The 21,926-nt window shown below is 50.1% G+C and overlaps 1 protein-coding gene and 1 long non-coding RNA gene across 3 annotated transcripts in view; one reads left to right on the plus strand and one right to left on the minus strand.

Annotated features, from left to right (window-relative positions):
- Positions 1-4,252: 4,252 nt before the first annotated feature.
- LOC102385135 overlaps positions 4,253-21,926 on the minus strand; it is a 47,178-nt gene continuing 29,504 nt past the window's right edge. Inside the window, exon 3 of the long non-coding RNA XR_003096072.1 lies at positions 4,253-4,344. This is a non-coding gene — a long non-coding RNA (uncharacterized LOC102385135). The remainder of the gene's footprint in view (positions 4,345-21,926) is intronic.
- FOXN1 (forkhead box N1) overlaps positions 4,364-21,926 on the plus strand; it is a 37,620-nt gene continuing 20,057 nt past the window's right edge. For both annotated transcript variants that reach the window (XM_006032836.1, XM_006032837.1), the window contains exons 1-2: positions 4,364-4,595; positions 7,178-7,283. The gene's annotated coding sequence lies outside the window, so the exon portion shown is untranslated. The remainder of the gene's footprint in view (positions 4,596-7,177; positions 7,284-21,926) is intronic.

Below are 21,926 nucleotides of genomic sequence, written 5' to 3' on the forward strand. Positions count from 1 at the left end.
GTCTGCGCCATACCTAGAAAGTCGTGCAGAACCAACAGGCTGATTAGATGACATGGGTCTATTAGCAAGCATCTGGCTCAACTGGACCAAGCTTCCTGTGTGCAAAAATAAAGTTTATTTCCTACATATGGGTACTTTGTACCATCTTGAACTTTCCCTGAGCCTGATGAAGGGTGTGTGGGCCCAAAGGCTTGGAGAAAAAAAATTGATTTTTTGCAATTTCTCAGGTGGTCGAATAAAAGGTATCATCTCTGAACTGAAAGTTCTAGATGTTTGCTTGGGTTTTGTCCCAGACCAACACGGCTACCAAATACATCCCTGGCTCAACGGGTAACGTTTTCCTGACCGCAGAAAGCATAGGCTGAAGTCCCGTGGCCGAGCTTAGCCTCACTGCAAAATGACAGAGTAATATTGGCGGCGAGGGGCAGCTGCACTGGTAGACAGCCAGACAGCGCTATTGCCTAGTTAACCATCTCAGTCTTTTGGAAAGTCATGCTCTTCCTCTCTCCCGTGTTTAAGATGAAGCCATTAACAGACAGGAAGATCCACAGGTACGAGCAGCCACCCCGGTCATGCAGATTTGGAACCAACGTTTAGGATCTGGTCTCTTGGGGATCTCGTCCTTCAGTGTCCCCGCTGAGCACGGCCACCCTCCCTGGTGCCCGAGCTGCCGTGACCACAAGGCCAAAGAAAGAAGCCGAGGGGGAAAGTTCAGAGGGAACTAGAACTGAACGAACGCGGGAGCCGTGGGTGCGAGCACCGTCACCTTCCTTTCACAAGTGCATTTCTTTGGGGATTTTAAACTGCCAGATAAACACACACAGAACGATTTCTGAGGGCCCAAAATGGGCTGCACTGTATGCAAGTTAATCCAAGGTGTGTATTCCCTAGGGATATCTCATAAGATAAAGAGCAAGCCCTGACTGCTATTTCAAGGCAGTATAGCAGATGGTTACATTGCACCCAGGTGTGTCTCCCCTGGGGTGATCCCAGAGGAGAAATCCCAGGCCACTTTTCCTATTTCAAGGTGGCAGAAGAGCTGGTTAGGTTGTCATTAGTCATTTTTGAAAGCACCTTGACTCCATGTTCCAGTCTGACAATCATCGTTCAAACCTACCCGCAGAGTCACGGCGAGGTGCATCAGCCCCGTGCCGGCCCTGCAAAACAAAACAGAAAGCAAGGAAATGCTGCAAAACTAACAACGCTTTCCCGGGGCTAAATTAGAGGATGTCTTAACTCAGGCACCTGAGTCTGGGTGGGACACGAGGGGAGCAAGCTGCAGGGTGATGCTGGGAAAGCTCCAGGGCACGGCCAGCCGGACGCGTCACGGTGCATCTACGGTCAGGTGAGAGGTGGTCGTTCAGATAAGGGGCCCAAGAACAATCCAGGGAAGACTTTATCGTCGCACCCGGACTTGTCCCTAGTGCTCTGGGCACAGGTCTCAGCTTCTTGTTGCAGCCGGGGGCACGGAGAGGACTACCTGCTCCACACCAAGTCTGAGACAGGGGTCAAATTAGGAAAAAGGAAAAAAACCCACCACAGAGGCCTTCTTGCCAGCTCTACCTGCGTGCACCTGAGCCGGCCGAGCGAAGCAGCACCCTTCACAGACCGTGTTAAAAATGAGCATACACTCTTGCGGTTTCTCGGGCTTCACTACTTCTTGACACTGGAAAATAAGTGGATGCGCCCTCCTCACAAGTGCCACCCTCTTTGGCACTGAAGGACACGTGGTTCAGACCCACAGGTTCGCTTTCCTCTTAAGCTCCTTTCTAAACAGTCAAGGAGCTGCCAGGGTTGATGTTTCAATAACTTCTCAGTTAACACCCCGCGGAGAAGAACAGGAGCAGTTCACACCTGGCAGCGCTATTGTTTCAAGCAACAAACTCAGCCAGAGGCAGCTGCCCTTGGCTCGCGCTCCGCAGGTTTCCTTTGTGCCTGGCAGGCTGCGGACGTCCTTTCGCCCCGCAGCGAACGTTCGAGTTGTGAAGCACCAGCTGCGGCGCTGCACAACTCCACGAGCACATCCCACGCCCATTCGAGCCCTGCTCCGAGGTAGTCCCCAGCGACGGGTCTGAGCTCAGCTCAGCTCATTACAGCAGTCGGCTCCGGATGCAGCGATGGGCAGTGGCCGTTGGGAGCCACCCATGGCGCGCAGTTTAGTCTAACTGAGCTGAACACGGAGGTTTCTTAACGGCCTGCGCTGCACAGACCGGACAAGCCAATGATCCTTTCTGACCTTAAACTCAGCCACAGGGAAAAGGCACGAGAAACCGCTGGCACCTGAGCAAATGCTTTCAACACCGCCATGCCTCTAAGAGCTGCTCCTTGCTCAAGAGCATTCTTGCTCCCTTATCTGGGTGAACCAACAACTGGTTCACTTTCATCCACGGCATGTCTACGCAGCGGTCAGGGTGTGCCTGCAGCTTGTGTAGCCACACCTAAGGCATCTTTGCACTAGCTGTCTTGGGTACCCTTTCTGGGTAGCTGCGACAACACCGTCCTCAGCAGGGCCTGCGCACCTGCCCGAGAGGCAGGGTGACCGCTGAGCCCGTTGGCCTGCACCGAGCTGATCGTGCCCAAGCCCAGCCAGCTGCTCTCAAAAGCTGCACCTCTGGCTGCAGTACAGGCAAACCTTCAGGGAGAAACTAAGGAGACTGCAGGATCCAGGTGCACCGAAATGGGGATGACCAGACACCTCCTGACCTCCCAACCCGCCTGGCAGATGTGATCCTGCCAAGCGCTAATGCGACATCCCTTGGCGAGGAGAAGCACCGGTCCAGCACGGTCTTCCGAGAGTCTTCGGACAGGAACGAGCAAGTCCTCTGGGGATTCAGGCTTGGTGTCTGCACACATCCTGCAGCGTCCAAGCCTGGAGTCCAGAGTCACAAGCATTGCTGTCTGATTTAATAAAACCAATGTGGAGCAGTTTCCCTTGTCTCTTTCTGGGAGATAAAAATATAGTTCCTGTTCCAGACCTCTTAGTGGTGATGGCATGTGGGTGTCCCGATTGGTTTTATCAGAGAAAACCAGCATCCCCGCTAATCACACTAGTTAGATAAAGAAAATAACAAATCTCCAGTTTGGGAGGTAAAAAAGTAACCCCAAATCCACATTTTTCTGTGATCAAACTGAAACACCACTATAAATATGTCTATATATTAGTGGTGTTTCATTTTAATCACGAAAAAATGCAGATTTTGAGTTACTTTTTTTAACCTGAAAATGAGGGATTTGTTTTTATCATCAGAGAAAACCAGGATCCCCGGCGATTAGGTGATTCAAAGCGTACAAGCACTGTGCTCTGCCAGGAATCGCCCTCTGCGGCACAGTGCATTCGCTTTATCAAAACCTCCAGATCTTGTTGAGGATCTCACCATAATAGTGGGAGATAAAGAGGAGTGAGCCTGCAGAATGGCCTGGGGGCCACGAAGACGTTTCTGCTGCTCTGTGGAATGATAATAGTAGATTTAGCTCTTATACCGGGCTTTTCATCTTCAAAGCACTTTACAAACATTCATTAATCCTCACAACACCCTGTGAGGTAGGTAAGTATTATTGCGGGAGGGATGTTCAAGGTTTGTCTAGGGGACACTCGCATTCGTGAGCACAAACAAACCCACGCTCCTGGCCCCGCACTTGTCACCCCACATCGAGGCACAGATCCGCGCCGACCGCTCTCCACACATGCAAGCCCTGGCGCCCAGATGCACACCCCTGCCCCCGCTGGACAAGTCTGCCTCCAGGGCTGATGCACTCGTTTTGGGGAAGAAACCCCGACTTTCATCTTCGCCTGGTGCAGCACGCGCCAATGTCCTGCCATAGCGCCCCTCGCAAGGAGAAACCAGATTGCCTGAAGGGCGGAGAGAGGATCCCTACTCCTGACAACCAAATGCTGGCCCGTGGCAGGGGGTGCTCAAGCCAGGACAGGGTGTTTCTAGTCTTCGTCTTTGGAAAAAATGGTTAATGAAGCCCAGGAGCAGGTGGTCACGTCAGGCCAAAAGGAACCGAAGAGGCTAAGGGTGAAAATGACCATCGCCAGCTGGTTTAGGATTCATTCAACGTCCGTCTAACTTCTCCCATGAATTGCCAAGAGTCTCTGCAGAACTAGGAGGAAAAAACCTGCCGCTTAGTCATTTTTGTGTTCTTATTAAACTCAGGTTTCCCCGAGGCTAACAGGAGCTGATATCGTAATTATTGGCTTGCTCACCCAGCTGCCTTCTCTCACCTGATGCAAGATCAGATCTTTCCAGCCTTCGAGAGGCTCGGCAGTGCTGAGCCTCCCCTCTCGCTGCGGGGCTGTGTGCATGACCTCATCCCGTCCCGGGGCAGCAGAACGCCGTTTTGCTTGGATAGAAAGGTAAAAGGAAACCTCAGTCAACTTCATACAGCTTTTTAGAGCTCAGGCGTGAAAGCCAAGCGGAAGGGGAGCAGAACTCCCTCGCCTTGGCTCATCTATTTAACCCGAAGCCCCCAAGGCTGACTTTGAAGCTCTCCCGGCTGAGCGGCGTGGAAGGCCCTCACTTGCGCCCGTTCCCCCGAGGCTCGGTCTGGCAGTGGGAAGCCTTACGAGGGGAAGAGAGGCAAGTAGACACCAGGTAAGCGCAGAAACCGATTTACCTTTGATGGGAAAAGGGAAGGCTGGTAGCTAACGTCCCAAGGGGAAAAGCCATCTGAGTGAGCTGCTTTTAGTCTGTACCAACTGCACCTAGGCCACTAACTACTTTAGCCTCAGGAAAGTCCCGAGGGATTTACGATTGCTTGAAAAGAGACCTTAGGAAACTGCAAGGAAAGAGAGAGAGGTGTTCACCGAAAAACAAAAAAAAGTAACTCTCACGCCTGGATGTATTAGAGAACGATTTATCTTAAATATCTCCCCAACACTAAATCCAACCCAGGAGCTCTATGTCTTCTAAAGGCAAGTGGTCATTTTTCCATACCCCTGCTGTGAGTCCGATCCCGCTGGCTTTGCCATCGGTGTGCTTTGCAGTTTGGGGTGGCAGTTGTGAACTTTTCCTTGGACTTCATCCTAGTCCGAAAAGGAACATGCCTTCAATGACAGCCGGACGGGCACAGATTTCGGGCCCATCTGGATGCACTGGAAAAAAACCCAGCAACTGATTTTGAACGCTGCAATTTGGAACTTGCTTCTGCTTCCCTAAAGCGCTCGTGGCGTACGCAGCTGTCCCCCCGCCGCAGACAGAGTTGTAGCACGAAAAAGCAGTTTGTGATACTAAGCAAAGGGATGATCAAGTGTACATGTAACAATTAGGCACCGGTCATCTCTGGCCCTCCTGAGTGACTGATCAGATCACATCTAGATGGACTCCAAATGTATCATATAAATATCTTGGTTTGGTTTCTTCTAAGGAGGCCCGTCCAAACCTGAACACTCAGATAAGCCTGGATGCACTGGGTCAGCTTCAAGCTGAAAACTCTTTTCTATTTAAGAGTGTAAGAGAGCAAAAGGCATGTAAATGCCTGGGGGAAAAGCGTTCATGCAGCAGCTGCAGAGCAGCAGTTCAGCTCGCTGGCCGCTCACAACCGGTGCGCTCTCCGCAGAGGTGGGTCAGGGGCTGCCTCCCTTTCAGTCCTGATGACGGGCTGAAGACGAGCAGGATTATTACGCCCTGATGCGAGGAAGCCAGGGTCTAGAATCGTGTAATCTGAGCATCTACCCCATTCCCAGCTGCTAAGCCGACGTGCAAGAAGGTGCTGGTTTGTTTGTACACAGACAGGAATCCGTGTATCATACCCAGGGGAATATTGTGTTGCCCGTCAGACAATCAGGGCCACATGCTTGCTACTTATCTCACGTCACGTTGCATGTGCAGGAGGGTGTATGCAGGTTCCCATTAGCAAGGTGATGGGCATGGCATAAGATCCTGGCAAAAACAGAATAAAGCACTGCATTTGACTATAAGACATGGGGGCTGCAGGAATTAAAAAGGGCAGGAGAAACACCTCAATGGAGAAATAGAGGAGAAACATCCTAGTTTCATTATTATGGTACCAAGAGATCAGGCCCAGCTCAGTATTTGAGAAAGGGCAAGCTGAAAGGACACCCCAGTGAAGGATGATACCCTCTTTGGAAAAACAATGCTGTCAATATGGGAACAAGAAGAAAAGGAGATGGGTTAAAGCTCCTGGAAGTCACAGGTTAACCCAAGCCATGTGCTGCGAGCTGGGTTTTTGGTTGTTGATCCTAGGGCACAGGCAGGCAAGCTTCTTTGCATAGATGTGATATCTTTTATTAGGAGTTTGGGTTGTAGCCATGTTGGTCTAAGGATATAGTCAGACAAGGTTCCTTGGGTGAATCTGATATCTTTTATTAGACCAACCCAAAAGGTTGGAGAATTGTTATTAAGCAAGCTTTTCATTCCATCCAGGAAGAGCACACACCAACTGCTGAAACTTCCTTAGCCTGATGAAGGGTTTTTGAACCCGAAAGCTTGCTTAATAACTATTCTCCAACCATTTGGGTTGGTCTAATAAAAGATATCAGATTCACCCAAGGAACCATAACTTTTATTAGACCAGCCGAGTAGTCGAAAAAAGTTCTCTCCCGCTGCATCCACGCGGACCAGGAGCCGGGGAGAGCCTGTTTGGGAAGTGGGCATGAGACCAAAGAGTGCTGAATGAAATCCCAGAAGGAGCTAACAGTGGCAACTCCTGGGCAGATGGGAATTTACTGCTTGTGGCCTTCTTCCGAGTTGTTAGGCATGATTTGGATTAAACACCCCTCTCTGCCCTCCTGCACCCTGGAAAGACCTGCAGAGAGATCGATTATAGAGGTAATGCAGAATAGCTCTGTAGGGCAAATAAAGCCCTCCTGTTACACCTCTACCACGAAGCATCACAAGGGCCACACATTTCCAAGGCATTTCCATTACTTATTAAGGTCTTGAAGCAGAACCCCAGACCACCACAGCCACGGGACAACCAGAGGAAGTGGGGCGAGTGCTGCAGTCAGCACTACCCTTTTTTCTGAGTGACTCCAGAGCCAACACCCCCGCCTGGAGTTCACTGACACGTGAAAAGCATTTAAGAGGTTTTAAACACCCGGGTAGACAAAGCTTGGGCTGAGATGATGCAGTTGGGGCCGGTCCTGCTTGGAGCAGGGGTTGAACTAGATGTGAGCTCCCTTCAACCCTCGTTTCCTCTGATTCTCTGGTTTAAGGTGCCTGGATGAGACGGGGCTATTGCAGTGCAAAGCGTGGCCATCCCATCCTCCTGACGGCTCGTGATGACTGCAGCACAGTAGGGCACCGTCCCATCAGAGCCAGGTAACGATGTTCGACACACGGGCATTTTAACCCAGTTTATTCTCCTCTGTGCTGCCACCTCACCCATGTGCGAGAGCCTCTCTCAGGAGCCCAGCTATGGTCAGCTCCCGACTTCCACGCCGAGCTCTCCGAGTGGGTTAGGTAGCTCTGCCCTACCACTCTACCTGCTGGTTCACCAGACCTGCCAGGGCAGGTCCCTGCAATGTTCCCTTCTCTGGGCAAACGGTAGGACGCCAGAAATATTAGATAGGAACCTGTTCTCCCAGGGATGCAAGCAATTCAGCAGAGGAAATTATTTACTAGCAATCTCGAATCGCTCAACGGCCAGGCGCTGACCTCCATTCACGCGCCAGGCTGCAGAGAGGAGAGGAAACTGTTCTACCTCTGTAGCGACCTTCCTCTGCCAGCCCACGCTGATGGCCCTTGGCCCTGGGCTTAATTCACTGCAAGAAACCTTAACACGGGCCACGAGCCCCACGGCTCAGACCTCTCTGTGCCCGGGAGCAGCAAATGGGGCAAGATGTAGTTTAGATGAAGAATGAGTTGACCATTAACACGAGAGCAATACAAAGCCCTTCTCAAAGCAACATTTCTCCTAACAACCCTTGGGTTTTTCCAGCGTGTCAAATTAATGTACCGGGTAAACAGCTCTGCTGTGTTTTTGTGAGCTAACGTATCATGGCTTAAGGTGCATCGCCGTGTCACTGCTCCTTGCACCAGCTCTTCTCCCGTAACAGAGTTCACGCTCTCCCTTTGGCAAACAGGACAGACGTGCTCCTTCATGCATAAACATGGGACAGTCTCACATGGCATTTCACAATTCTTCACACCCTGCCTTGGCTTTGCCCCATTGCAGGCAATTAATGAATGGCATGTCTGCCCTAGATTTCCATATGGGAACATAGCTGCAGCTGAAGTGAGGGCGCTTGGGAGTGGAGAGCAGGCAAAGACCCCCAAACCTGGCATGAGGGCCTGGGGTCAGTTGCCCAGGATGCCCGAATTGTGCGATACCCAGAAACACCGTCCTGCGACAGTGCTGCGAGACCTCTCCAAGCTGCCACGGCAGCTTCTACCCTACTAACACGAACGTCCCCACGACTAATGTGGAGAGACCCATCTGTGACCCTTTGGGCCCAATTTTCAGGGCTTTAACCCCTAATACTTCCTGCCAAAGTTAATTCAGGCCCAAAATGTCTTCAAGCCAAGCACAAAAAGAGTGCAGCTCCTGAGTCAACGATCGCTTCGGAAAACTTGTTGGGCAAAAAAGTGGTTAAAGAAAACCGCTTGCTTTTCCCGTCAAATTCTTTTTTGCTGGCGGCTGAGTGGGGGGAGAGAGACTACATCCGAGTGGGACAACTCCTGACGTGTCTATCCTGTAGCTTAGGACACCGAGGCTTTCGCGTTGAATTTATAGATAGTCACAGGGTTTGGTCAGGACCTCCGAGCCAATTTGCACCTCCGTGGTTTTATCCTACAACTAGCATGGCTTACTGAAACAATCATTAGGTCCCACCATACGTGTGCGTGACACCACACAGCAGGTAGGATGGGCAGAGTCTGTGCCCGAGCCAGTGCAGCGCAGTGCAGTGCAGAGCAAGCACTAGGAGAATAGCAGAGCGTTGCCTCCCCGTCAGGAGGGAGAACAGCTCTTCATCTTTTGAAGTTCCCTAGTTTTCCATTCCCGGCTTTTGCCTTTCCCATGGCACTTTGCCTGTTCTTCCTTACCACAAGTCAGAAACAATGTACTGAGCCGTATGCTTTAGTCCGGTGTGGGAACTGCACAGCAGAGCAGAGCAGAGCAGAGCAGAGCAAAGCAAAGCAAAGCGCTGTCTTTGCATTAGAGGTTCATAATCATCTAGGCATTCCCATCATGTGGCCCGAGACAGAGCCTCAAATCCTAAACTGGGATGTTTAACCCGACAGGACAGTCTGCGCACTCCTCTCCACAGCTTTTGGTTTCAAACGCCTTCCCCGAGCCGAGATTTTCCTGGCATTTTCTCCAGCTGGGATATTTGTGATTTGGAAATTACATCTACCGAGATCACCTGGGCCGGTCTGGACTTGAGCTGTTGTTGTCATTCCAGTTAATTCTCAATTTGCTCGGGTAAATTAACACAACAGCAAACACTGCTCCAGACATCCCACAACCATGTTTTAAGAACAAATGCTTACCGGAGCCCAGACTCTCTGCCACCTGCTAGGCGCACCGGTGCACTTTGGTGCCTACATGTGATCCTATCCCACCCTGCTCACGTCTGTGAAAACCGGTGAATACAAAAGATGGGTGGGTCCTCCTCATCCTTGCTGCTGCTTTGTGACTCAGTCCTAAGGGTCAGATGATGTGCGTTACAAAAGTAGAGGCCGTGTGGATTTTCAGGACTTGAGCAGGTAGAGCAAAATTGCACTCAGACGCCTACATGCGCTCCACGGCTCAACAGGTGCAACAGAGTCTGGTCCCAAAGGCTAAGATGAGGGTTTGTCCTCTGATCTGCATTCTGCATTAGTTGTCTGTCACCTCTGCTGTGCTTGTATTGGAGACAGCTCGGGCACCCCAGGCTGCAGAAAGTGCTCTTGGGATCTCGTGTTCAATCTGGCCGCAAGCTGCAATTAGGACAATGCAAGATAGAGACATCGGAGGTCAGCCCTTGCTGGGGCTATCTGACCCCCGCAGCCTGTCCTGCCCAGAGCAGGGTGCTGGACCCCACCATCTCACGAGGTCCCTCCCAGCCCTACACTTCTGTGAACCTGTGACACCCTCTAAGATACGGTACTTACCGTTCTGATTATTTAAGATGACCCTTATGCTTTGGGATAAACATATTAACCGCTTTCAGTCATCAATGACAGCTGCAAGTAGGAGTGCTCTCCTATTATGCCACTGTCCCCAAGGACATCTCTTGTTAGCCCATAGAGTAGTTGTGTCCAAATTACAGTCCTTCAGGACTGCTGTGGATTGCCTGATTTCCTTTTCTAATGTAGAGCTGCGCAAGCTTCTCGGAGGAAGACAATGAAGCAGCCAGGCAGGGAAGCCTAGCTGCAGACGCCTGCTACCATACTGTAACTTGCTCTCCGACTATTTTGGGAGACGGGGACGTGGCTGTTTGTAGAGGAGCGGCTTGCTCTGCATTGCCATACCACAGGCATGCAGCACTTCCCCGCGATGCTGCGAGAACGTGCAGCTGTCGCCCTCAAAATAGTGTTGAAATGCCCAAGCCTGGGGCACCTGAACCCAAGCCTCTGGGCTTGGGCCTGCCAGTAGGACGCCCGCCCAAGGTTTTGGGAACAGCTGAAGGCCCAGGTGCAGGTGGAGGATGCTTGCCGGTAGTAGGGCCACGTAGGATTCTGGACTCTGGGATTTGGAATTAGTTTTGCCTAATTTGGCCTGGGATGCATAAATTAAAAAGCTGTGCAAAACAGCAGATGTGTGGCCCAGGATCCAGCCCCTAATGTGAAGCATCCTGGTATGGCTGTGTGCGTCTTTCAGTCATTCCCATATCCGACATTTTCAGTCCGTGGAGCAAGCAGTATTGTTTTTTCGGGCTGCCAGTCCTAGAAACAGCCCAGCCCGGCCCCTGAAAGTCAACTGGAACGTCTATCATCTCCAGTCATCCGGACTGAGCCAAAACACTGCCTGGATGACACGCGTAAAACTACTGTCTTCAGACGATGACCTCAATGACACCTTTGTCATCCAGAGTCACTGCTTACAACAGGTGCAATTCTTGGCCCTGTATGATTCTGGTGGCGAAGCACAGGGAGGAGGAAGAGGAGCCTGGCTCATTTCCTGACAGCCGTGTTACTCTCCTCTGGACCCCTTCTGATCTGGCCACATCCTCCTTGCAGCGCAGTGCCCAGGCCTGCACACCGTGCTCTGGCTGGGACCTCCCCAGTGCCGAACAGATCAAAAGACTTGCTTCCTATACAACAATCCTGCCAAAACCTCTCAGGATGAATTCAGCAAGGGTTACGTGCTGACTCTCCCTGCTTGCACTTCGCCCAAACTCCCAGCTTCTCTCCTGCCCCGCTGCAGCCAACTCACGACCGTGCCCTTCACACCTGCCCTTGCTGAATTTCGTCCTAGTTGTTTCATAACATTTTTCCAATTTATTGAGGTCATTTTGAAGCCTAATCCTCACCTCTGAAATATCTGCGACCCCACCCAGCATGGTGTCATCCATAAATTTGTACACTCAATCACGTCCTCCAAGTCATTAATTAAGACAGAGACATGGTTAACTACGTTAGTCTGAAGTCAGACAGAAGGTAGGGCAGGATGGCACCTTAAAGGCTAACTGGTTCAGAGAAGCAGCAGCTTTCAGAGGTGACAACTTTCTTAGATGCTATGAAAGGACTGGCAGAAAGAAAGGGTTTTCTATAGAAGGGAGCAGGACAGAGGGAGGAGGCACTGCTAAGACAGGTAAAGAGTGGGATCATTACATCAACAGGGATGAACGAGACAACTAACACCGTGAAGGGCACTGCGGGTAACAGCCGGTCCAGACAATGGGGTAGGAATCCAACCTCTGCCGAGATCATGGTTAACTCAATCCAGTCCGCGAGTGATTTCTTGGTCCGCGATTTCAGGGTCATGCTAGTTTTTAAGGTTCTTCTGTTCAAGGACAACTCGTCTGAGGTCAGCAATGGGATGTGCAGGGAGGTTACAGTGCCCTTCTGGGCTTCTCCGTGTTTCTGGAACGGATGTTGGATCGATGCCCAGTTCAGTTGAGTCCAGGGATTGCCCCATCTGGCCAATGCAAATGGCAAAGGTGCATTTTGAGCAAGGAATGGTGTGTAAGAGATGGGCAGAGTAAAGGAGCAGTGAATGAACCTCGGATGTTGTAATCTGTGCGGTTTGGTCCAGTGATGACGTGGTGCGTGTTGATGAGGGGGCACAGCTGGCATACGGGTCTGCAGCAAGGGCTGGTGGCTTGCTGGAGATACCGTTTGAGGTTGTGAGCCAGGACAGTCTTGTCCCCTAGGACGACAGGTTTCCAGGAGGGGTTGGGGGTCATAATGATGTGTCTAAGGCACTTAGGCCAGGGGCTGTGACAACTAGAGGGATGCTACTGTCCTTGTCAAGAGGTTGGTACGGGAATGGGTCAGAGTGGGGTCTGACTCTGGCTCTGGTGACTTGGCTGACATTGGTTTTGGGATTGTATTGCAAGTGTCGGAAACCCTGTTCTAGATCCCAGAGGCGTGTGCATCTTGGCTGGTGGCATCGGAGCAGATGGGGCTGCGATGCAGAGCTAGATGTCGCTGAGGTTGAAAGCCAACAGCGTAAAGGCCAGTTGGTTTCCAATACAATACAGCATTGCAATGAGAGAGCCATTGGGAAGTTTCACAGTGGTGTCCAAGAAATAAGTATGGGTGGACTATTCCAGAGCCAGTGTGATGGAGGGGTGGAAGCTGTTCAAGTCCTGGGGCAAGGTCTCTACAGGCTCCTTCCCAGGGACAGGCCTCTGAGAAATGCCACTCAATGCCGCAGTCTGAAGTTGGGCCATTCACTGATGACTGCTCCTTGACAGCACGATCACCCAGTTATGCACCTACCCTACGGTAATCTCGTCTAGACCGTATTTAGATTACTGATGAAAATATATAGTGGGATCCAGCAGCCTTACTAAAATCAAGGTGTACCACCATCCGCTGCTTTCCCTTCGTCCGCAAACCCTGTCACCCTTTGAGGCAATGCGCTGCTCTCCATTTCTCCTATTGCCCACCCTTCTTAGTGGGGCTAGCCAAGCCAGAAATGGATAGGAAGGCTTCTGACCCTTCAAGAGCAGAGGGACGGCACTGAAAACTCACCAAGCCCAGATGAGCAGGCTAACTACCTCTCCCCAAGATAGCATCAGAACAATTTCTTCTCGCCACCTTGAACAATGCGTTTCTAATCAGGCAGACATGGGCAGAACTCAGCAAAGGATCCCAGTTTGTTTTGCAACACCTGTTAGATGAAACCATATATATACACCCTTGATGGAGTTTTGCAATGAGTTATACAATAAGTGAGAGCGGGGAATTCCAGAAAACAATAAGAAATTCGCTTATAACAACAAAGGGGCTGTAAAATAAAGCTTCTTGTTGATAGCAAACAGGAAGCGGTATGTGAGAGACCGAGAACTTGGGAATCAGCTGGAGACTAGACAACAGGGAGCGAGCCAAGGGCCGAGTGTCCAACCCACCCGGAGCCGTCAGTGAAGCAGCGCGGAGGTAGCTCAGCAAACAAGTGCATTTTCCCTCTGCTATCTAGATGCAGCTCTCCCTGCTCCTTGGCTAGGCCTTTGCCCTTGCTTTCCATAATGCTACTTAGCGTAGGCCACCCACAGAGGAACTTTAAGAAGAAAGGCAGCCCACATCTCAGACACAAGGAGCGAGCGTTATTCTTGAATTGCAAGTCAGAAGTGTGCCGGGTGCATCTCTGAAGGCCTTCCACTCTAAATAGACAGCAAGTAGACCAAAAAGGCAGGAGCAAACAAGATATTTTTAGACATCTTCAGATGTTAAAGGTTTGATTTTTTTAATAATCAAGATTTTAGGATTTGTAGCAGCTTTTGGCAGTCCCTGATGGGGACTAGTGCAGTCCCTGCAGTTGCAACAGGTGTAAATCCTCGCTGCAGACGTCACTCAGAGACAGCAGGTTACAGAGGACAAGAACTAAAGATCAAATATGTCACGGTTTAGCAGCCCTGGACCTTGAGCCCCTGACGTGGGCAACGTCTGATCTACTTCTCTGCTGCCTTCAACTCTTCCTATTTTCACTGCTCAGCAAATCAAGTTTCTCAAGCTTTTAACAGACTCAGCTCAGAACCATACAAATAAAATTCCCCAGTCCGTTCCTCCGATCAAGTCATGGTAATTACAGAGCTTATTGTAGGCAATTCCCAGTGGGAGGTGGGAGTGGCCACGGGTGGGGCGGCACGGCCAAGACTGGAGATGCACAACAGAGAAAATGGGAGCGTACCACACCCAACATAAAACATGCTGCCACAGCCAGCAACAGAAACCATTAGGGTGGATCATCATACACACCTTCCTCATAAAGGGAAAAAATGGCATGAGATCCCAAGATGAACTCAGAAGTCACAGGGAGCTGAGTGTGACTCATTCTTCGAGAGAAGCAAGCTGGAAAGGATTAGGAGACTGCTCAACAGCCAGCGCTGCCTGTCCCCGTGACTGATGCGAGATCCTTGCCCACAGGGGATGGATTGACTATATCATATTGCACATAGCCCCTCAGCTCCCCATAGAGACACAACTTCTTATTCACCCCGTTTATTATAGTTCGACCTACCATATGGATCGACAGGCCTTGAACGGGTAGAACAGAATTGCACTGAGACACCTACGTCCGCTCCAAGGATGCCAAGAACAGGGCCAAGAATGGGATGCCAAGAACGGGGCTCCAGCAGGCTGGCAGCAGCGGGCAACCCCTGCCCCAAGAGGCCGCAACCCAACTAGGCCAGCCAGAAGCAGGGTAGGGAAAAGGGGCACCACGTAACCCAGCAGCTGAGTGAATACAATGCTGACAAATGTCATGGCATTTCCACCGCGTGCATGTTTTGGATAGCAATTATCCTCACAGCGCCATCCGTGAACTGAGCATAGCCAGGGTGCAGTGTACTCCAGACTTGCTGTACTTCCCCCGATACGTCCCTCAGGCAGAAAGCAGGCTGTGACGACTCTACCCCTAACCAAGGCATCCTTGCACTCGGGGATTCTGGCTCAAGGGGCAGCCAGGCTGCTGTACAAATATGGAAGTTAAGGTCCTGGGGCATTGTTAGCACAGACACATCACACTTACTTCTGTGCACATTGTGTTCTGGGGCAATGCATCATTTATTTAGCACGCCTCAAACATACTGCATGTGTAAGGCAGGTGAGCAAATAGTGCTTTTGCAACCCTCCAGTCTGCATTTCTAGATTTTGGGAGAAATGTATATTTGCTAACATTTATTGCAGAAATGTTAAAATGCTATGTACATTGCATTATACTCCGTTTGAAGCACGTTACACAGTGACCGTGCCTATACCAGATGCATTACTGCGCAGTAGACTAATCTACTGCACAGTAAAGTGTCACCATCTACATATTCTGGGGTTTACTGCACAATAAATTAGTCAACTGTGCAGTAAATTTACTACCGGCAAATGCAGGGAGCAAATTTACTGCGCAGTAAAGCCAAATAGCATTAATTGCACATGTAGACGTGCCCAGGATGTGCAATCTCTTGGTGCCATAAAGTTTCTGCAGCATAGCCAACGGATCTGATGAGCTACATTTCTGGAGGAATAGCTAAGTCATTGAGGAAACAAGCTCACTGGACCTGCTGGGAAGCCTGCAGGAGTGGTGATGGGAAATGCACTTGACAAACAAGGAACAAACAAGAAGAATTAAGAGTAATCAAAAAGACATTGCAAAGTCCAGCTATTCACTTCCCTCTGCAAAAACCCCCGGGGTTGAATCTTGAATTTGGTTTTTACCATCATCCTCTCTGGAAAGGAGACAAGGAAAGAAGCAGAGCCTGGACCAAAAAGGGCATAAGGAGGGAAAGCGGCTGGGACCACTTCAGGTATTATAACACCTTCTGGGGGGAAAGGCCTGCTCTGAGAACGATAGATGGTCCAGACACGGATGACCCCCGTGGAGGGAACCGCATGGTGCAGTTCCCATCAGCCCAGAAAGGAAAAAAAACCGCGGAGGAACAAGAAGTCTAACATGGAGAACTGGAAATCGGAAATCACAAATGGAGGCAGGACGAGGTCTGGCCAGGATTAGGTCCACCTCCTGCATGGCTTGCAGGTCATAAAGTCTTCCGTCAACGAACAATTTAAAACGGAGTGATGTTTCATTAGCTTTATCAAAACATTTCAAGCCGCGTTTCCACTTTACAACTCCTCCTCCCCCCCACCCCACCCTCCAAAAAGCCCCCCAAGTGTGGCCATTCGAAAACCTGCCACTGTCGTTGGGGTTAACCACACCACATCAGACTGGCTGCTGGACTACCACAACTCAACACGACACGACACACCTTATCCAGACATTGCGTTGGCTTACAGTATTTCACCGGTGACCACGAATGCGAAGCAGCTGGCTAGGGGAAGCCAGATGGGACGTGTGCCGTCTAGAGGCTCCTCGTGGCTCCACCGTGTGCTCTGTGGAGCTCGCCTGGGGTCCCAGGGACAAAGCCAGCACTTCCCAGAAAAACCAGGGGTGTAGAAAGGGGTCCCTTTGTAAGGCCAGTGACGGGGCTTTCCCCAGACTTCTGCCAGCAGCTGGGGCAAATCATCTCTGTTATCCTGCTACGTATATAAAGGCCTCCGTCGGGGGTGGTGTTAGCAAACCCTGCCCATGACAATAGTCATCCCACTATGACATAGAGAACAGCGCACGCGTCAGGGCTATGTTTCAGGCTGCCTTCAGACTCAGGCAGACATTGCTTCACCTGTTGCCATTCAGGTCCCATTTCCAAACTCGCTTTAGACCTATAAGGACTAAAAATATGCTTTGAAAATGAAAGTTGAGATTCTGGTGCAATCACATGACTCCAAAAGATGGAGCCCTACTAGGATGCCTACATTAAACCTCATCCTAGAGAGAGACAGCTGGGTTCAGCAACGGTAAACCGATTAAACAAGGAGCGGTCATGCAATGGAGCACAATTTAGACGAGCAAAGAGCTGTGCCATTCTGTGCAAGACCTACATCTACCTGTTTGAAGACCAGGCAGTGAGCGAGGACACAACACAGGGGTGCAGGCTGCTGCGCAGGTGATCGGGGCACAGTTTAGAAAAGATGCACCTGCAGCACATTAAACACCTGCAAAGAAAACTCCCTCTTCTCTCCGACTAGGAGAGTGTCCTCCCCCTCCAGTGAGTATCAAACCAAGTGTTTGAGAACAGCCTGTAACAGCCTTGAGAGAGAGTGTGGTGAGAGCCTGATTGTTGTCTCTAATTAGTATGCTGCGATCCCTCAATGCCCGGGCTTGCCAGGGGAAAGTGCTTACTGACAGGCAGCAATTCCATGCGTCTGCATACCAAACTAGTTCTCTCTACCAGTAAACTTGAAACTAGAAATCAGTATGATTGAAAAGAGTGAAAGCGTACATCTCTCCCATTATCTGCAGATTATAATGGGAGATTATAAAAATCTTCTCTCTGGTAGACTTTCAGGGACGTTTGGAGGCAGGGAGCTTTGGGGGGGGATGGAGAAGTTTTGTTCCTCCACTCACTGGCAGCACAAAAGAATAAGAACAGACTGATATTACTGACTGTCAATCTGAATCACTGTTAGGGAGCATACAGCTCAGGTCCAGGAGGTTTTCTTGGGTTTTAAATCAAATTTTAAATGGGCAGATCGTGTGTGCATGGATCTATAGGTGCACGGAGAAGCCACAATAGAGCAGCACCGTGCAACACGGGCTTTGGAAGGTGTGCTTTCAGGTAGTGGAGCCCATGACAGCATGATGCAAGTAAATTCAAATGATGATAACTGGAATATACATATATATATTTATACACATACAACCACCGCTAAATAATTGAACAACTAAATAGCATTCGTTGTGGTTAGTCTCATCTACTTTTGAAAATATGAAGCAACACAACTTCAACCAGGAAAGTTCTCTCATACGGCTTACTAGATCTCGTTATTCCTGGTCCTAACCCCTCACACCTATCTACATCACTCTCTTTCTTCATGGGTGCTCATTCCCATAGCCAGTTTGCATTTCTCTCCCTTGTCATAGTATAACCGACCTGTACGTATTTCGTTCTTTCAGTGCCTTCCTCAAAATTCAGGTCCTCTGACCTTCTAACTGGTCATCATGGAGTCTCTCTCAGATGTGCCAGCAGGTTTCTGTGCTGAGGTTATACAAATTCCTCCCAGCGCTTCCAGCGTAATCTCCTCCAAACTGAATAAATAGACAGCATCTCCCTGGCCTGCTTTCTCCGACTACAAGACCCAGAAATGCTGTGGCCCTCTCTGCTGTTTCATAGTGCGGCAAACTTGCTTCTAATCCCTTTCTGCATGACGGCAACCCAGGTTTCTCCCCGTCTCTGAGATTTCCAAAACGAGTCTTGTTTAGCTGCTTCATCGAGACCTCCACCAGGTTTTTTGTACCCAATACCCTTCCTAAACATCCTGATCCCATCTAATCCTAATTCCGTGTACTCTGGTAATGCCAATATGTAGTCTACCTCCTCCCAAATCACTAATTAAGACAGTTAATGAGATTGTGCCTAAACTCAATCCCTGCAGTATCCTGCTAGTCAACCATCATGTTTGGTAATTAGCATTTATCGTGATCTTTTTTAGTGTTCCCTTAATTATGTATCAGCTCACATGACCAGATTTAAATGTGATCCTTTATGAAGTAATCCTGAAGTCTGGGCTTCAACTACATGTATGTAAATTGGTCAAATGTCACAATGGCACAGGGCATAGATTTCTTCATGGCTGAAATAATTGTTTCTTAAAACAAGTGGTATGTGAGCAGAGGCATTTCTCAACGTAGTCCTAAGAAACACGCAAGAGTTATTTCAAGAGGGAGCTAGTCATCGGTGCGGTGTAACGGCAACCCCGATACAGTTCAGTTCCATGGCATTAGGAGATGGACATACCCACAATTAGCAGAGTGAAACTAAACTAAACTAAACTAAACATACCCAGCTTACAGTGGGAAGTAAGCTGGATAGGAGCCAGCAGTGTGCCCTCGTTGCCAAGCAGGCTAAGGACATCTGGGGCTGCATTGGGAGGAGCGCTGCCAGCACACGGAGGGCAGTGATTCCTCCCCTCTATTCAGCACTGGGGAGGCCACATCTGGAGTCCTGTGTCCAGCTGTGGGCCCCACTACAGAAAGGATGTAAACAAGTTGCAGAGAGTCCAGCGGAGGGCAATGGAAATGGTTGTGGGGCTGGAGGACAGGACTGGTGAGGAGAGGCCGAGGGAACTGGGCTGATTAAATCTGGAGAAGAGAAGACCGAGGGGGATTGAATAGCAGCCTTCACCTCCCTGCCGGGGGCTGCAAAGAGGATGGAGCTGGGCTGGTCTCAGTGGGGGCAGGCGGCAGGACAAGGAGCAATGGGCTCAGGTTGCAGCAAGGGAGGTTGAGGTTGGATATTAGGAGAAACTCTCATTATGAAGGCAGTGAAGCACTGGGACAGGTTACCCAGAGAGGTGGTGGATCTCCATCCTTGGAGGTGTTTAAGACCCAGCTCAACAAATCCTTGGCTGGGATGATGGAGTTGGGGCTGGCCCTGCTGGGAGCAGGGGGTTGGACTAGATGTGACCTCCCGAGGTCCCTTCGACCCTCCTTGTCTACGATAAACTGTAGAAAGAGGTAGTACTTTCTGTTTTTGAATGAAAGGCCTTGTCACAAGGGCCTGAAGTCAAAAAGAAGGAAATTAAACTCTTCGAGGCAACATAAAAAGGTACTTTAGTATCCTCTAGCAATGTCATAAAAAGAAGACAGATCATAAACAAACTCAGAAGCAAGGCAGCGACAAGAAGCTGGTCCGGTTGAAGGAGAAGTTGGTATAGTGCAAATAGAGGAACATAAGTCTTCCTAAAAATAGAAAGGACATGAGTAAGGTGAACACCAGGGGATACTCAAGTCCAGAAGCTAATCCCACCCCAGCACAGAAAACCACCAGCCAAGTTGATCCCTAGCTCCCGGCGCAGGTCTCTTGGGAGGGACCTTGAGCAACAGCTCTCGCCTACGGTGCCAAGCCTGGCAAAGCTCCGATGCCCGCTGCCCCTGCCCCGCCAGGGAACGCAGAGCGGGGAGCTGCTTCTGACACGGTGACATGTGGGGCTGGTTTGTCACTCAGCGGACAAGTGGCACCAGACCCTCCCGTGGCCCGGCTGAGCACCTGCATAGCAAAGGCTGCCAGAAAAAAATCCCTACTAGTTGTTTCTTTCCTTGACTGAAGGGCATCAGTGCGAGCAAAGGGATGATTTAGTGCTTTGGGGAAGGGGGGAGAGAAAAAAAGAGATAGATCACAAAAGCTGGTGTCAAGCAAGGAGCAGTAAACTCCCTAAGGCAGGCAGCATGGGGAATGAATTACGAATTGGTGAACATCCAAACACACCTTCCTCCCATGAAAGCTGATCTCAGCCCTCAGGGATGCAGAAGGCATTTACAGTAGCACGGTGCTGAGTGCTCCAGCGGCCCGGTGCCGAGCTCTGGTGAAGTGTGTCGCCGGCAGAGTGCCCTCCAATGTCCAGGAAAGACACAAACACGGGGATTGTTCGACGGTGGCTTGGCGCCAGGGGCTGCAGTCATGCAAAGCTAATAGATCAGCGGCTGCTGCCCTGCTTATCCCGACACTCAGCTGAGGTTACAGTTTCTCACTTGCTTTTCTTAATTTTTTTTTTTTTTTAGATAATTATCTTATCCTGGGGAGCTTAGGACTGTCATGCAACATTTACAAAAGCAGAAATGACAGGGGATTTGGAGAAATGGTTTCAGCTACACCTAGGATAACAAGATACCTTTTTCAAACTCAAAGGGGCATTGTTTTCCTGATGAGCTCCGTCTCTGGGGAGCTCGCATCCTCCCCCGGGTCCCCTCGCTCCCAAGAACAGTCGTGTCGTTTTTATTGCCTTGGACACAGTCAAACCTGCTCGTTGTCATTGGCCACCGATCATAGTTTTCCTCTTAAATGGGACTTTCCAGCAACAGGTCCGATTTCCCCTAGCTAAAATTTAAACCGCCTTGGTAAAAAAAAAAAATCCCAGTTTTCTCCATCTTGTATTCTACCTTAAGAGTAAAGCAAGCCTCCCCCATTGCCCCATTTTCAATAATCAGAAATGTGCAATTAAACAGAACAAAAACACAGCAAAGCCCTTTATATATGAATATTTTGCTGTACATTTAGGCTACCCACAGGGCTCTTGGACATAAACTTGCTGTTTAAAAGTGTTAGGTCTGGTTGTTCAATGCTGTGCCACTGCCACAATAAGTGAAGGCAAAAGGAAAGAGATCTTTATGCTTCTCCAGCGGCCAGCGACAAGAATTTGTTCTGGGTCCTTCAGTTGACATTGTAAAACACCAGTGCGCGCCAAAACCAAACAGCAATACACGGAAAATTATTTATAAACTATTATTAAGCAAGCGGATCTGTACCGAGCTCATAAATAGGAGAGAATAATTTCCACTCAACAACATTTTCCATTAATTAAATTTACTTGAGTTTACCCGTGTTCCTACAATCTGAATTTATCACAACTCCTTAAACATCATTAGTCCGGCCAATCTCTGCACACAAGCCCAAGGGAAGCAGTGGGAAGAAAGCGTGTGATCAGTTTGCCAGGGAGCCGGGAGGGAGGGTCCTGCACGTGTGCTTTGCACAGGGAACCCAGGTGCAAGGGCAGCCAGCAGCAGGGTGTGAAGGCAGCAGAGAGGACGGGATGAACCTACACGGAAAACAGGACCGCCGGCGACTAGCGATAGAGAAAATAAGAGAAGCAAAAGCAGTCAGCGGGGCGGTTACGGAGGAGCGAGCAGCTTCAGCTGCGTAAGGAGGGAGGCACGGAAAGGCCCAGGGCTTCGTTCCGACGCTGGCCCGGGGCCGCCTGGTGCCGCTGCATCGGACCTGGGCTAGGAGTCCTGCTCGTCCGAGCTGCCGACGCGAGGCTAGCTCG

The sequence above is a fragment of the Alligator sinensis genome, unplaced genomic scaffold (assembly GCF_000455745.1).
Source record: "Alligator sinensis unplaced genomic scaffold, ASM45574v1 scaffold1244_1, whole genome shotgun sequence".
In the NCBI taxonomy this organism is placed as follows: Eukaryota; Metazoa; Chordata; order Crocodylia; family Alligatoridae; genus Alligator; species Alligator sinensis.